At 48.9% G+C, this 13,335-nt stretch overlaps 1 pseudogene; it reads right to left on the bottom strand.

The window, feature by feature from the left end:
• Window positions 1–9,541: 9,541 nt before the first annotated feature.
• On the bottom strand, window positions 9,542–13,064 carry LOC149525485 (GTPase IMAP family member 2 pseudogene; annotated as a pseudogene).
• Window positions 13,065–13,335: the final 271 nt, after the last annotated feature.

Raw genomic sequence — 13,335 nt, 5'->3', positions numbered from 1 at the left:
AGGCGAAAGCGCCCCGCACCGGAGGGGTCGGGCTGTCCCGGCCATACTACACGCCGCCAGGGGGGTTGCTTCCGGGAGTGGGGCGCGGGGCACTGCCAGGACACGCACACTCCCAGCCACCCGGGCGCCCCACTGATTGGCGCTTTGCTGTGTCTCTCTCCGCAGGTGGTCAAGGCCATCAACCGGGTGCTGCTCCGCAGGATGGTCCGCCTCGCCGACCCGGACGCCGTCATCCGGGGATTTGGCGCCCTCGGCTTCCCCAACTGCGGGGGGGCCATCGACGGGACGCACATCCCCATCCGTGCCCCGGAACACCAGGCGTCCCGGTACGTCAACCGCAAGGGGTACTTCTCCGTGATCCTGCAGGCCGTGTGTGACCACCAGGGACAGTTCACGGACATAAATGTGGGCTGGTCCGGCAAAGCACACGACGCACGGGTGTACCGCAACTCCTCCGTGTGACAGCGGCTGCAGGACGGGACCTTCTTCCCCGACCGCCACATCAGGGTCAGGGACGTGGACATGCCCGTCTGCCTGGTGGGGGATGCCGCCTACCCACTGCAGCCATGGCTCATGAAGACCTACACGGGGCACCTCAATCCCTCCCGCCAGGCCTTCAATAACAGGCTGACCAGGGCCCGCGTCGTGGTGGAGGGGGCCTTCGGGCGACTGAAAGCCCACTTTCGATGCCTCCTCACCCGTCTGGACCTGGCCGAGCATAACATCCCTCCCGTGGTGGCGGCATGTTGTGTGCTCCACAATTTGTGTGAGCGGAAGGGGGAGGATTTCCTGCCAGCCTGGATGGCTGAGGCTGACCACATGGCTGGACACTACGGTCAGCCCCGCACTGCCGCCGTCCGGGAAGCCCAGCGGGGGGCCGGCTGGATCCGGGAAGCCCTGCGGGAGAGCTTCCAGGTGGAGGAGGAGGAGGACTGACCTCTCCCTGCATGCCCCACTGGGGCATTCTTCCACCCTACCCCCCCCTTCCTCTTTCCCCTCCCAACCTACTGTCAAATAAAGACACCTGTTATTCAAACATAAACGTCTGTTTATTTCACAGAACTGGGGTGGGGGGAGGGAGGAATGAAGGTGGGAGAAGGGAGGGGGAAACCTGGGACGAGGGAGCTGGAAGGGGAGGGGAGGGAAGGGAGGAAGGGAAAGGAAAGCTCAGGGGTGGGAGTCCGGCTGCCTCTCGCGTCTCGCCACACTGCGGGTCCGGGGGCGTCGGTGGGGAATGGTTGTGGAGGGGGGGGCAGAGGGGACAGGAGGTGTGGAGGAAGCAGGAGCGGAAGCAGGAGCGGAAGCAGGGGGAGCAAGAGGGGGAGCAAGAGGGGGAGGAGGAAATGGAAAGCGGTCCAGCAGGCTCTGGAGGTGGCCTAGCAGAGCATGGCCCTGCTCCTCCAGGGCCTCCAGACTCCTCCGGCGCAGCCTCAGGTCCTCCTGGACCCAGTGGTCCTGGAGACGGAGCTGTCGGTCCAGGAACCGGAGGTGCTGCCTTTGGTACTCCTCCTGGTTCCTCGCTGTCCTGCTTGCCCGGGCGCGGGCGGCTGCTGCAGGCGGGGTGGTGCGCCCTGCAGGCCCAGGTGCTGCGGCTGTGGTGCAAGAAGACCAGCGGTCAATTACCCCAGGGGCCCAGGTGTGTGAAACCCAGCTCCCCTCTGCAAGGCCAGAGCCCCTGCAGGATCCCCAGCTGCTGCTCCGTGGTGGGCAAGGCCCAGGCGCACGGTCTCGGGGCTCCCTCTCGCCCCAGCCCCCCCGTACACATAAGGGGAACACGAGGGTACTCACAGGTGGACGCCTCCCCGGCCTCTGACGATGCAGGCGAGCGGGTCTGTGGCGTGCCTCGGGGGTCCTGGGTCCTGGGCAGGCTGGCGGCAGGCTCCTGGCTCTCAGAGCCCTCTTCCTCCTCCTCCTCCGTGTCCAGGAGCAGTCCCTCTGCCCTGGGGTCAATCACGTCCCCGGGGGGCAGGGACGGCATGAGGCCCCAGGATGCGGTCCAGGGCATGGAAGTGGGGGCAGGCCTCCGGGTCGGCCTCTGGAAGGCAGGCCCGGGAGTAGGACTGCCGCAAGTCCTTAATTTTGCAGCGCACCTGCTCCCGGCTGCGCTGGTGGCCCCTGGCGGCCAGACTGGCAGCCATGCGTCTGTAGGCGGCCGCGTTCCGGTGGCTAGTGCGGAGATCGTGGACATTGGAGGCTTCCCCCTAAACCTCGATGAGGTCCACGATCTCCACACTTGACCAGGCGGGCGCCCGCCTTTTGCGCACCCCAGGCAGGCTCCCGGGAGCCGCCAGGCTGGTCCTGGGGAGCAGTGGAGGGCTGGGAGCCCTCGGATGGCTGGCTCATCCTGTGGCAGGTGCAGGCTGTGCAGGCACGAGTGCTTGCAGCCTTGCAACTGGCACAAAGTGAGTAGCCAGCCCGTGGCCCTTTAAGGGCTCCGGGGCCGGGAGGGGGGTAATATAGTTTCCCTGGTGTTGGCCAGAGTGGCCACCAGGGAAACCTGGGAAGCCTTAGCCTCCCACTAGTTCGAACTAAAGGGCTACACAGCCCTTAATTCGAACTAGCTAGTTCGAACTAGGCGTTAGTCCTCGTAAAATGAGGTTTACCTAGTTCGAACTAAGCGCTCCGTTAGTTCGAATTAAGTTCGAACTAACGGAGCGCTAGTGTAGCGCCTAGGAAAGTTAGTTCGAACTAACGTCCGTTAGTTCGAACTAACTTTGTAGTGTAGACATACCCTTTGAGTGTGGGATGATCCTGAATGTGGCATCCAATTCAACTGAGTGATTTCTAACATGACTGCACTGAAATAAGTGATTTTTGTAATCAAATGCAAGACCATGCAGTCCTCACACTATAGCTGAGAATCCAATCTTCAGCTTTCTCTCATTTTCTCTTTGAAGAATGTGCAGCACTGGAGAACTAACTCGATATGCTCTTCAGTGTATTAATGTTGCAGTGCCTGGATATGTTAAACTTTAGGTACTAAATCCAACAGCATGATACTAAACATGCTAATATAAATGAGTCATCTCAAGCAAAAATCTTTCTTTTAATCATTGAGTGCCCAGTGCCCTTCGCAGGGGAAAATCTCTCCCACGCCCTCAAATAACTACCCCACTAATCATTCTAATTAATTGCTAGTGTAGCTTCCTTAGATTAAATTTGTAAACATAGGTAAGTGTAGAATGGCTTCATTTCTTCATTAAGGTATCAGGTAAAAGGGAGAAAAGATTTTCATGTCAGCAGAGGGAGATCAGTCATGACTGGAGAGAAGGCTGGGTTTATCTCCTCTCTGCCACCTTCTACCCAAACCCCTTTTATGTCACTTTCTTTCTCTCTCTCCCATTTTTCATTTTCCTCAGATTGTACAGCAGGAAAGCATTTTACACTATGGGATGTCCTGGACCAGGACAGTGATAGTGACTGTGAAATACTAAAGGAGATTAGAGAGGCTATCAAAATAAAAACTCAATAATAGTGGGGGATTTCAACTATCCCCATATTGACTGGGTACATGTCACCTCAGGATGAGATGCAGAGATGAAATTTCTTTATACCTTAAATGACTGCTTCTTGGAGCCCACAAGGGGAGAGAATATTCTTGATTTAGTCCTAAATGGAGTGCAGGATCTGGTTCAAGAGGTAAATATAAAATGGACTGCTTAAAAACAGTGACCATAATGTAATATAATTTAACATCCCTGTGGTGGGAAAAACACCTCAGCAGCCTAGCACTGTGGCATTTAATTTCAGAAAAGGGAACTACACAAAAATGATGAAGTTAACGAAACAGAAATTAAAAGGTACAGTGATAAAAGTAAAATCCCTGCAACCTACATGGAAACGTTTCAATTACACCATAATAGAGACCCAACTTAAATGTATACCCCCAATTAAAAAACACACTAAGGTTATGTCTACACTTAGATCCATCTAGGGATGTTAATGAGGGCGACCAAAATTGAAAATCAAGCGCGGGATTTAAATATCTTGCTCTTGATTTGCATGTTCCCAGCCGGTCCCCATTTTAGAAATTGACTAGCCCGAAGTAACTGCCCGTGTCTACACGCAGCAGTGAAATGGGATTCCGAATTAAAGCCCTAAATTGAATTAGCTGATAAACCTCATTGCAGGAGGAATACCAGCAAATTCAATTTAGGGCTTTAAATTGGAATCCCACTTCACTGCCGCGTGTAGACATGGGCAGTTACTTGGGGCTAGTCAGTTTCTGAAATGGCGACTGGCCGGGAACACGCAAATCATGTGCGGGATATTTAAATTCTGTGCTTGATTTGCATTTCGGTCACCCTCATTAGCCTCCCTAGATCGATCGAGGGGGCTAGTGTAGACATACCCTAAGAGAACCAAGAAAGTGCCACCATGGCTTAAAAACCAAATAAAAGAAGCAATGAGTGATAAAACGGTGTCATTTAAAAATTGGAAGTCAAATCCTAGTGAGAACAACAGAAAGGAGCATAAACTTTGTCAAATTAAGTGTAAAAATATAGTGAGAAAAGCCAAAAAGGAGTTTGAAGAGCAGCTAGCCAAAACCCTCAAAAAGTAATAGCAGAATGTTTTAAAGTACATCAGAAGCAGGAAGATTGATAAACAATAAGGGTGCATCTAGACAACATGGCTCCATCAACAGAGCCACGTAAAGTAGTTTACTCGGCACAGTCAAAGAAGCGGGGATTTAAATAATCCCCTCTTGGTTAAAATAAAAATGGCCACCGCACTGAGCAAACAGTCAGCTGATCCTGCACAGCACGGCAGTCTAGAAGTGCCGCAGTGAACAAGGGACGCCTTTGTCAACCGCTCCTGTAAACCTCGTTTCACGACGTTTCATGTCATTTCACGACGGAGCCATGTAGTCTAGACGCACCCCAAGTGGGGTGCTTGGACAATGGAGATGCTAAAGGAGCACTCGAAAATGATACAGTCATAGTGGAGAAGCCAAATGAATTCTTTGCTTCAGTTTTCATCACTGAGGATACTTGCAATATTCCCAAACCAGAGCCATTTTCTTTAGGTGACAAATCTGAGGAATTGTCTCAGATTGAGGTGTCATTAGAGAAGGTTTTGGAAAAATTGATAAACTTTATAGCAACTAGTTACTGGGACCAGATGGCGTTCACCCAAAGGTTCTGAAAGAACTCAAATGTGAAATTGTGGAACTATTATCTGAGGCTTGTAACCTATCCTTTAAATCGGCTTCCGTACCTAATGGCTGGCAGATAGCTAATGTGACACCAATATTTCAAAAGCGCTCTAGAGGTGATCCTGGCAATTACAGACCAGTGAGTCTAACGTCACTATTGTCGTACTTCAGTGTTCTGTACTTCAGTACCTTTGGTGGTCTGTACTGTCAGTGTCAGCATCGTCTGCTCCGGGTCATCCTGGCACGTTCCTGACAGGACCTCTACTCCGTCGGTGATGATAAACTTTCGGCTGCGTGCATAACAATCGGTGCTCTCTTTATCTAGAATGTTAGACCCCATACACTTGGGTCAACACAGGCGATCTCTGAGAGCTCTCGGAAATGATAGATGCAGGCAAGGTTTGAAATCAATCGAGCAGGTTTATTGTCACATGCGAAGCTCTACCAGTTGGTAACAGAGATCAGTACAATGTTACACCACTGGGCACTATGGCCCGTGTTGACAAGGTACCAACACCGGGCAGGCCTATTGCCATATAACAGATAATTAACTGCAGTTAGTCAGAGGTAAGCCCCTGTGCATTCTGTAGGTCTTAGGCAATGACACCTGCCATTCAGGCACCTAGTGCGTCCCGCCTCCCCCTCCCTCCCAAGGTCGGGCGGAGAGCAGCCTTTGCAGTGTCCTTTTATAGACAGGTCCAAACAACTTACATCACTGCTTTACTTACCTTGTGCAAGGGGGGGCTTAGCTGCTATTCATCATCCTGTCAGTTCCGACCTGGTCCTGAACCTAGGTTGGTATGTGCAAAACTCCTAGGGAGTCCTTGTACCAGGACATTCCTTAAGGGCTGTGTCTAGACTGGACAGTTTTTCCGGAAAATCAGCTGCTTTTCTGGAAAAACTTGCCAGCTGTCTACACTGGCAACTAGAATTTCCACAAAAACACTGACTTCCTACTGTAAGAAATCAGTGCTTTTTGCGGAAATACTATGCTGCTCCCGTTTGGGCTAAAGTCCCTTTTGTGCAAAACTTTTGTGCAAAAGGGCCAGTGTAGACAGCTGAGATTTGTTTTCCACAAAAAAGTCCCAATTGCAAAAATGGCGATCGGGGCTTTTTTGTGGAAAAGCACGTCTAGATTGGCCACGGACGCTTTTCCGCAAAAAGTGCTTTTGCGGAAAAGTGCCTGTGCCAATCTAGATGCTCTGTTCCGAAAATGCTTTTAACGGAAAACTTTTCTGTTAAAAGCATTTCCAGAATATCATGCCAGTCTAGACGTAGCCAAGATGTTCTGTTACTCCCCTTTGGCTTACAGTCTATACTTGGTGCTTCCCTGTGTCCTTCCATGCTTCACCTAACTTACACAATTATACAGTTATCAGTAGGGCCTCTTTTTTGGCTCCTGTGTTCCTGAACCAAAGTCTCGCTCACTAGATTTCAGACCTATTGCTGCTTCCATGTTACAGGCCTCTATTTAGGCCTGCTGACTCCATGTTACTGACACTGAACTTACTACAAGTACCAGGTAAATTAGTTGAAACTACAGTAAAGAGTAAAATTGTCAGACACATGGATGAACATAATTTGTTGGGGGAAAGTCAACATGGTTTCTGTAAATGGAAATCCTTCCTTACTAATCTACTAGAGTTCTTTGAGAGGGTCAACAAGCATATGGGCTAAGTCTAGACTAGCCCCTTCTCTTGCAAGTAGGAATAAGAGATCCTCCGGAAAAGGGCTTTATTCCGGAGGATCGCGCCAGTCTAGATGCTCTTTTCCAGCTTTTCCCCAAGCCGGAAAAAAAGCGGTGGCCATGTTTATTTAAATCCCGTGGGATTTCCCTATTCTGACTTGCCTGCTTTGCATTCCTCTTCCGGAGAAGGGGCCAGTCTAGACGTAGCCATGGAGAAGGGCAATCCAGTGGATATAGTTCCAGAAAGCCTTTGGCAAGGTCCCTCACCAAAGACTCTTAAGTAAAGTAAGTTGTCATGGGATAAGAGGGAAGGTCTTTTCATGGATTGGTAACTGGCTAAAAGACAGGAAACAAAGAGTAGGAATAAATAGTAAGTTTTCCAAATGGAGAGAGGTAACTAGTGGGGTCCCTCAAGGTCTGTCCCCGAACTGATCCTATTCAACTTATTTATAAATGATCTAGAGAAAGGGGTAAAAAGTGAGGTGCTAAATTTTTCAGATGATACCACACTGCTCAAGATAGTTAAGACCAAAGCAGACTGTGAAGAGCTTCACACTGAGTGATTGGGCAACAAAATAGTAAATGAAATGTAATGTTGATAAATGTAAAGTAATGCAAATTGGAAAACATGATCCCAATGATACATCCAATATGATGGGGACGAATTTGGCTACAACTACTGAAGAGAGAGTTCTTGGAGGCATTGTGGACAGTTCTCTGAAGATGTCCACTCAGTGTGCAGGAGCAGTCAAAAAGGCAAATAGAATGTTAAGATGATTTAAAAAGGGATAGAGAATAAGAATTAAAATAGCTTATTGCCCTCATATAAAACCATGTTATGCCCACTTCTTGAATACTGCATACAGATGTGGTCGCCTCATCTCAAAAAAGATCTATTGGCATTGGAAAAGGTTCAGAGAAGGGCAACAAAAATGATTAGCAGTTTGGAACGGGTCCCATATGAGGAGAGATTAAAGAGACTAGAACTTTTCAGCCTGGAATAGAGGAGCCTAAGGGGGGATATGATAGAGGTCTATAAAATCATGAGTGCCGTGGAGAAAGTGAATAAGGAAAAGTTATTTACTTGTTCCCGCAATATAAGAACTAGGTGTCACCAAAAGAAATGAATAGGCAGCAAGTTTAAAACAAAGAAAAGGAAGCATTTCTTTACTCAGTGCACAAACTGTGGAACTCCTTGCCAGAGGATGTGGTGAAGGCTAGGATTTTAACAGGGTTCAAAAAAGAGCTAGATAGATTCATGGAGGTTAGGTCCATGACTGGCTGCTAGCCTGGATGGGTAGGAATGGTGTCCCTCACCTCTGTTTGTCTGGGAGTGGATGACAGGGGAGGGATCATGTGATGATTACCTGTTGTTTTTACTCCCTCTGTGTTACCTGACATGGGCCACTGTCAGCAGACAGGACACTGGACTGGATGGACCTTTGGTCTGTTCTAATATTCTGATGTTCTTATGGACATGCAAATTATTGTTGCAGCCAGTATTATATGTTTGTGCCAACTCTTGGACAAAGTGGGCCAAGGAAGATGTCTGAAAAGCTGATAATTTGCTGATTTTCTTTATATCACTCGTGTATGTTGCACTTTTGCATTACAAGTGATGAGTATCGACTGTGCATGTTTGCTTCTGGGAGAACCATAGGAGGCTCTGCCAGCCTCTGGTGAGAAGACTATGAGCCAAGTGACTAGTGCTTCACTGACAGTGCCCCTTGGACGCTGCCAATCCACATCTGATCACCTTTGCTGTGAATGTTTGGATGAGCATGGGAGCTGTAGCAGCTGCCTACAAAGCACTGAGTCACACACAGGCAGGTGACTTGCTCATGTGAAACTCCATGTGGGGACAGTCTTTCACACAGCAAGAACAACGGTATTGCCTCCACATGGGCAGGGTAGAAAAAGAGCCCTAGAGGGTCTTCTACTTGTCTTCAATCCAGTGAATCATCTATGAAGGATCTCAGCTTGAACTGAGAGCATTGTTGGTCCCATCTGGGCTTCTCAGGAAGGGACTGATGCAAAACCCTCAAGCTATCATCTGCAGCTCTAGCATTTTATGTTGGTTTTCCCTTTCCCCGTGCTTCCTGTCTTCCAGTGCACAGCTTTCTGGTCTACATCCACTTGCATTGATTTTCTGCTTCCCTCTCTTTGGTTCTCTGTTCACTTCACATTTCTGGTACTTTCTCTAATTCCTGTCAGGCCAGCTCTAACCTCCCGGATGTTTCATTGAGGCTCACTCTACTTTGCTCATTTCTTTAAACTTTTCTTTTGTGCAATTTCTATCACTCAAGATAAGCAAACAGAAAATGACAAAGCTGCAACCTTTTTCTGTTAGTTTCCAAACTTTGCATCTGTGACTCTTGTGGAATCTAATTGGCCAGTTCTTGGAGGATGGACCCCATCACACTGTAAATCCTGCCAACAGTGCATCACTAGGATGCTTTCTATAGGTCCCTGAACTATGTCACATTGTTACCCCTCTTCTTAGCCTTTACTTTGCCCTGTTGATAATACTTTGTGCACCCTGGTTCCTGAACCCCTTTTAAGAGCACGACCCAAAATTACCACATTTTCAGGCTCTAACGAGAGCCTATAAACACCAGGTGGCTTGATTCAACTGAGGAGTCACATGTGACTTAATATGACAACACTGAGATGTACTTATGAAAAACAAGCCGTTTATTAACAAAGTCAGAGATTTAAGAGATTTTGAGTGAGATAATGGGGAAATGGTTACAAATAAAACAGAAGATGAATTCGGGTTAATAAAACAAAAAGACAAGTTCTAGTTTCATAGAAGTGGGTTAGCTTCAGGAAATTCATCTTATCTAAAGCAGTTTCTCATCTGCTATCATTGCCCAGTGTCATTGACTCACATAGACATGATCCAACTTTCAGGATTGCAAAAGCCCTGATCTTTTGGCTTCCTCAGTGGAGGATAACCAAGAGTTTGTTCTGTGAAATGTATTCTTTTCCCAGTGTACCTCAGGGACAGGCCCTTTCCCCCTGCCACTTGTTCTCTGCTGGTCTGATAGCATGCTGCTTTCCTCAGTCTGGGGCTAACGTGATCTTTCTGTTTCCCCTATTCCCCCAAATGTTCCTGACCCTCTATCTGGTTCAAAGTACTTGGTTTATATCAGAGATGTAGGCAGACAGAAAAATCAACATTCCTTTGCATGGGAAGAGCTTGTTTGTCAATCTTCATATTTTCAACAGATGTAAGAACATGAATGCAACTTAATTATTTCCTGTACATACATCACACAACCTTAGGATGCTCTGCTTGAGATAAGCTTACACTTCATCTCTCACATGGCCTTCCTGACAGCCTGTAGACATTGGGCTGGACTTCTAAAGGCATTAGCCATTATTACACTAAGGCTACATCTACACTGGCACCCTTTTCTGGGAAAAGGATGCTAATGAGACAAGTCAGAATTGCAAATCCATGGGAGATTTAAATATCTCCCGCAGCATTTTCATTAACACGGCTACCGCTTTTTTCCGGCTCGGGGTTATGCCAGAGAAAAGCGCCAGTCTAGACGCGCTTTTCTGGAAAATAAGCCCTATTCCGGAACATCCCTTATTCCTACACTGCACGCATGTTCTTGCGCAAGTAAATTTATAGTAAAGCATTGGAAAAGAAGGCTTCTTGTGTAAGAGTTATTCCTCTCCGCGTAAGGAATAAGCCCTTTTAAGCAAGAGTTCTTGCACAAGAAGGCCGTGTGGATGAGCAACAGGGATTTCTTCCGCAAGAAAGCCCTATGGCTTAAATGGCTATCAGACCTTTCTTGCACAAGAGAGTGTCCACGCTGTCATTGACACTCTTTCGCAAAAGCACATGGAAGTGTGGACATGCTCTTACACAAGACCTTTTGTGCAAGAATTCTTGTGGAAAACAGTTCTTGTGTAAAAAGCCTGCCGTGTAGACATAGCCCCTGAGTCCCCACTCCCCGGCCAAACAATGTGGATAACAGCTGGGAACCAGGGGAGTTGTGAGAGACACACAGACCCTCCACTTACCCCTAGGCAGGGAAGCTGTTCTCAGCTTCCTGGCCATGTGCCTGCCCCGGGCTCCCTGCCTTGCCCAGGGATGGTGACAGGATCCGCTTCACACAGCTGCTTCCATGGCTCTCCATAATCCAGCTCCAGCCGAGAGGTTGGCCTCAAAGCTGCAGCCTGGCGACGGTAAGAACCACGTGAACAGCTGTGAGAGCCACAGACCCTCCTTCTGCCCCGGCCATGGAATCAGGGACTGAAGAATGGGCTGGGCACTCCGTCCCTTGGACCTGCCACCCTTCAGGCATGTGGAGGGTTCACCAGGGCTGCCCACAGCTGCCTGGCCCCGGGCGGCTCCTGTCCTGGCTGGCCTGCAGGTCTGAGGCCTGCCCCCGTTGAAGGGTCATGAAGGGTCCTGGGGTCTTGCCACCTGGCCGAGGCAGAGAGCCTGGAGCTGGAGAAGGGGCAGTGGATTCTTTCGGCCTCCAGCCTGAGTCGGGGGCAGACTCCCCAGCCCCTCCAGCTAATGGCTGGGTCAAGGACTGGACCTTGAGGGGAAATGGAGGGATGGGGAGATCCCCAGTCTCACTTTCGGGGAAGGCTCCAGTGCCCCTGAAATGCAGCATATTCCTGTGAGTACTGGGGAGAGCAGCTACATGACTGTAAACCCACATGTCAGAACTTACGTTAACTGAGTAATTCTAAACCCGGAGTAGCCGGGTGTGGAAACTGCCTCAGCGTGTGGAAATGATCTAAAATAGATTGGACATGAAGAACAATAAATGCTAAGAGATTCATTGATATTGTATGAATGCTCATATTATCTAAAGGGTGAGGGTGTCTGAGGGTGTGGGAAGCACAGGAATTACATTGCAATTATATTACATTACATCTATCAGGGATGAGCTAGACAGTGCTGGGTCCAGCGTTGGGGGTAGGGGGCTGGACTCAATTACCTCTTGAGGTTCCTTCCAGTTCAAGAGTGCTATGAGCCTTTGATTCTAATGATGCTTTAAGGTGCCACAGAACTCCTCACCACTTTTGCTTTATTAGCAGCTGCTTGTGAGTGAGAGAGATAATACACGAGAAATGTAAAAACTACAATGACCCCAACGGCCAAAATAACTTTCCTATTGTTTGAGTAAAAATCTTTCACAGCCTTCACCGTAGTTAATTTATTCTTTCTAATAATATCCCTCACTTTTTGTTCAGTTGGTTCGAAATAGATCTCACTGTCAAAATATCTGCCCCTGTTCTCCTGCACCATTCTCTGGATCATTCCCACCAGCGCCGATACCTGCTCCGTCTGCTCTGCCCCAGTTGCTCTGTTGTTGAAAGCGCAGTAGCGGTTCCCACACGCCTGAATCAGCCCCTTAAGATCTTTGTTATCTGAGTATTTCACGTAGTCATGGAGGGAGCCAACCCCTAAATCTTCTTTCCGGGTGAACAGGACAATCATGTGCCTCATGGCTCCATCTCCAAATATCTCCCGGACTCGCCTCACTGCTTCCTTGTCTTCTGCAGTGTAACGGCCCAGCTGGGTCACCAGGACTAGTGCGTGGGGGCCTGGGGATGAGAGCCTGACACAGTAAATGATCTCTCTAATTGCTATTGGATCACAAATATTATAGTCAAAAATGGCAGGTGTGTCAATCACCACAAGCTCCCTCCCATTCCAGCTCCTTTGCCCCTTTTCGCAAGTCACGGTCACTGCCTTGGCCCCAAGTTTGGACTCAAACCTCTTCTTGCCAAGGATGGTGTTGCCTGTGGCGCTTTTTCCAGCTCCGGTTTTGCCAACAAGGATGATTCGGAGCTCCGGTCTATTGCCATCATCTGCGGCTGTTGGAGACAGGTGGACAATCAGAAAATCATTGTACAGATTACGGTACATGAGTCGGAGTTACACCTCATTATACACTTGTTAATTAGCCTGCATTAAAATCTTGTGCCCTGGGGTGGAGAGGCCCAGAATACAGCCAGCCTCTCAGCTCCATCCTCTTGGAGGTTTTGTCATTATAACCGAACGTGACCTAACCTGACCTCCTTATCTTCTCTCCCATACCGTCTCCTCTCCCTGTTCTGTCACTCCTCTCAACACCCCCATTCTCGCCATCCCTCAGGCCTGCAGTCTGGGGGCGATTTTTGACTGTGCTCTCCCTTTATCCTACGCCACTAGGTTATACCAAATCCAACCGATTCTTCCCCGCCAGCATCTCCAAGAGCTATGCATTTCTGTCCAATCCCACACCCACTTTCCTTTTTAGAACCTCACAATAGTCGACCTTGATTATTATTCCATCCTCTCCCTGGCCTCCCAGCCCACAGCTCAGAACCTTCAGTCCACACAAGGCACAGCCTCTGTATTTGTCCTCCTTGTCTGGTGGTTTGATCATGTGACTCCGCTCTTTCTGTTCTGCTCTTGGCTGCTTGCCCAAGAGGAGGGGTTCTTAGGCTGCACCCATCGCTGTCAAATCAGAGG

This window comes from Pelodiscus sinensis, chromosome 2, assembly GCF_052426305.1.
Source record: "Pelodiscus sinensis isolate ZL-2025 chromosome 2, ASM5242630v1, whole genome shotgun sequence".
NCBI lineage: Eukaryota > Metazoa > Chordata > Testudines > Trionychidae > Pelodiscus > Pelodiscus sinensis.
This window is presented reverse-complemented; position numbering and strand designations above follow the sequence as displayed.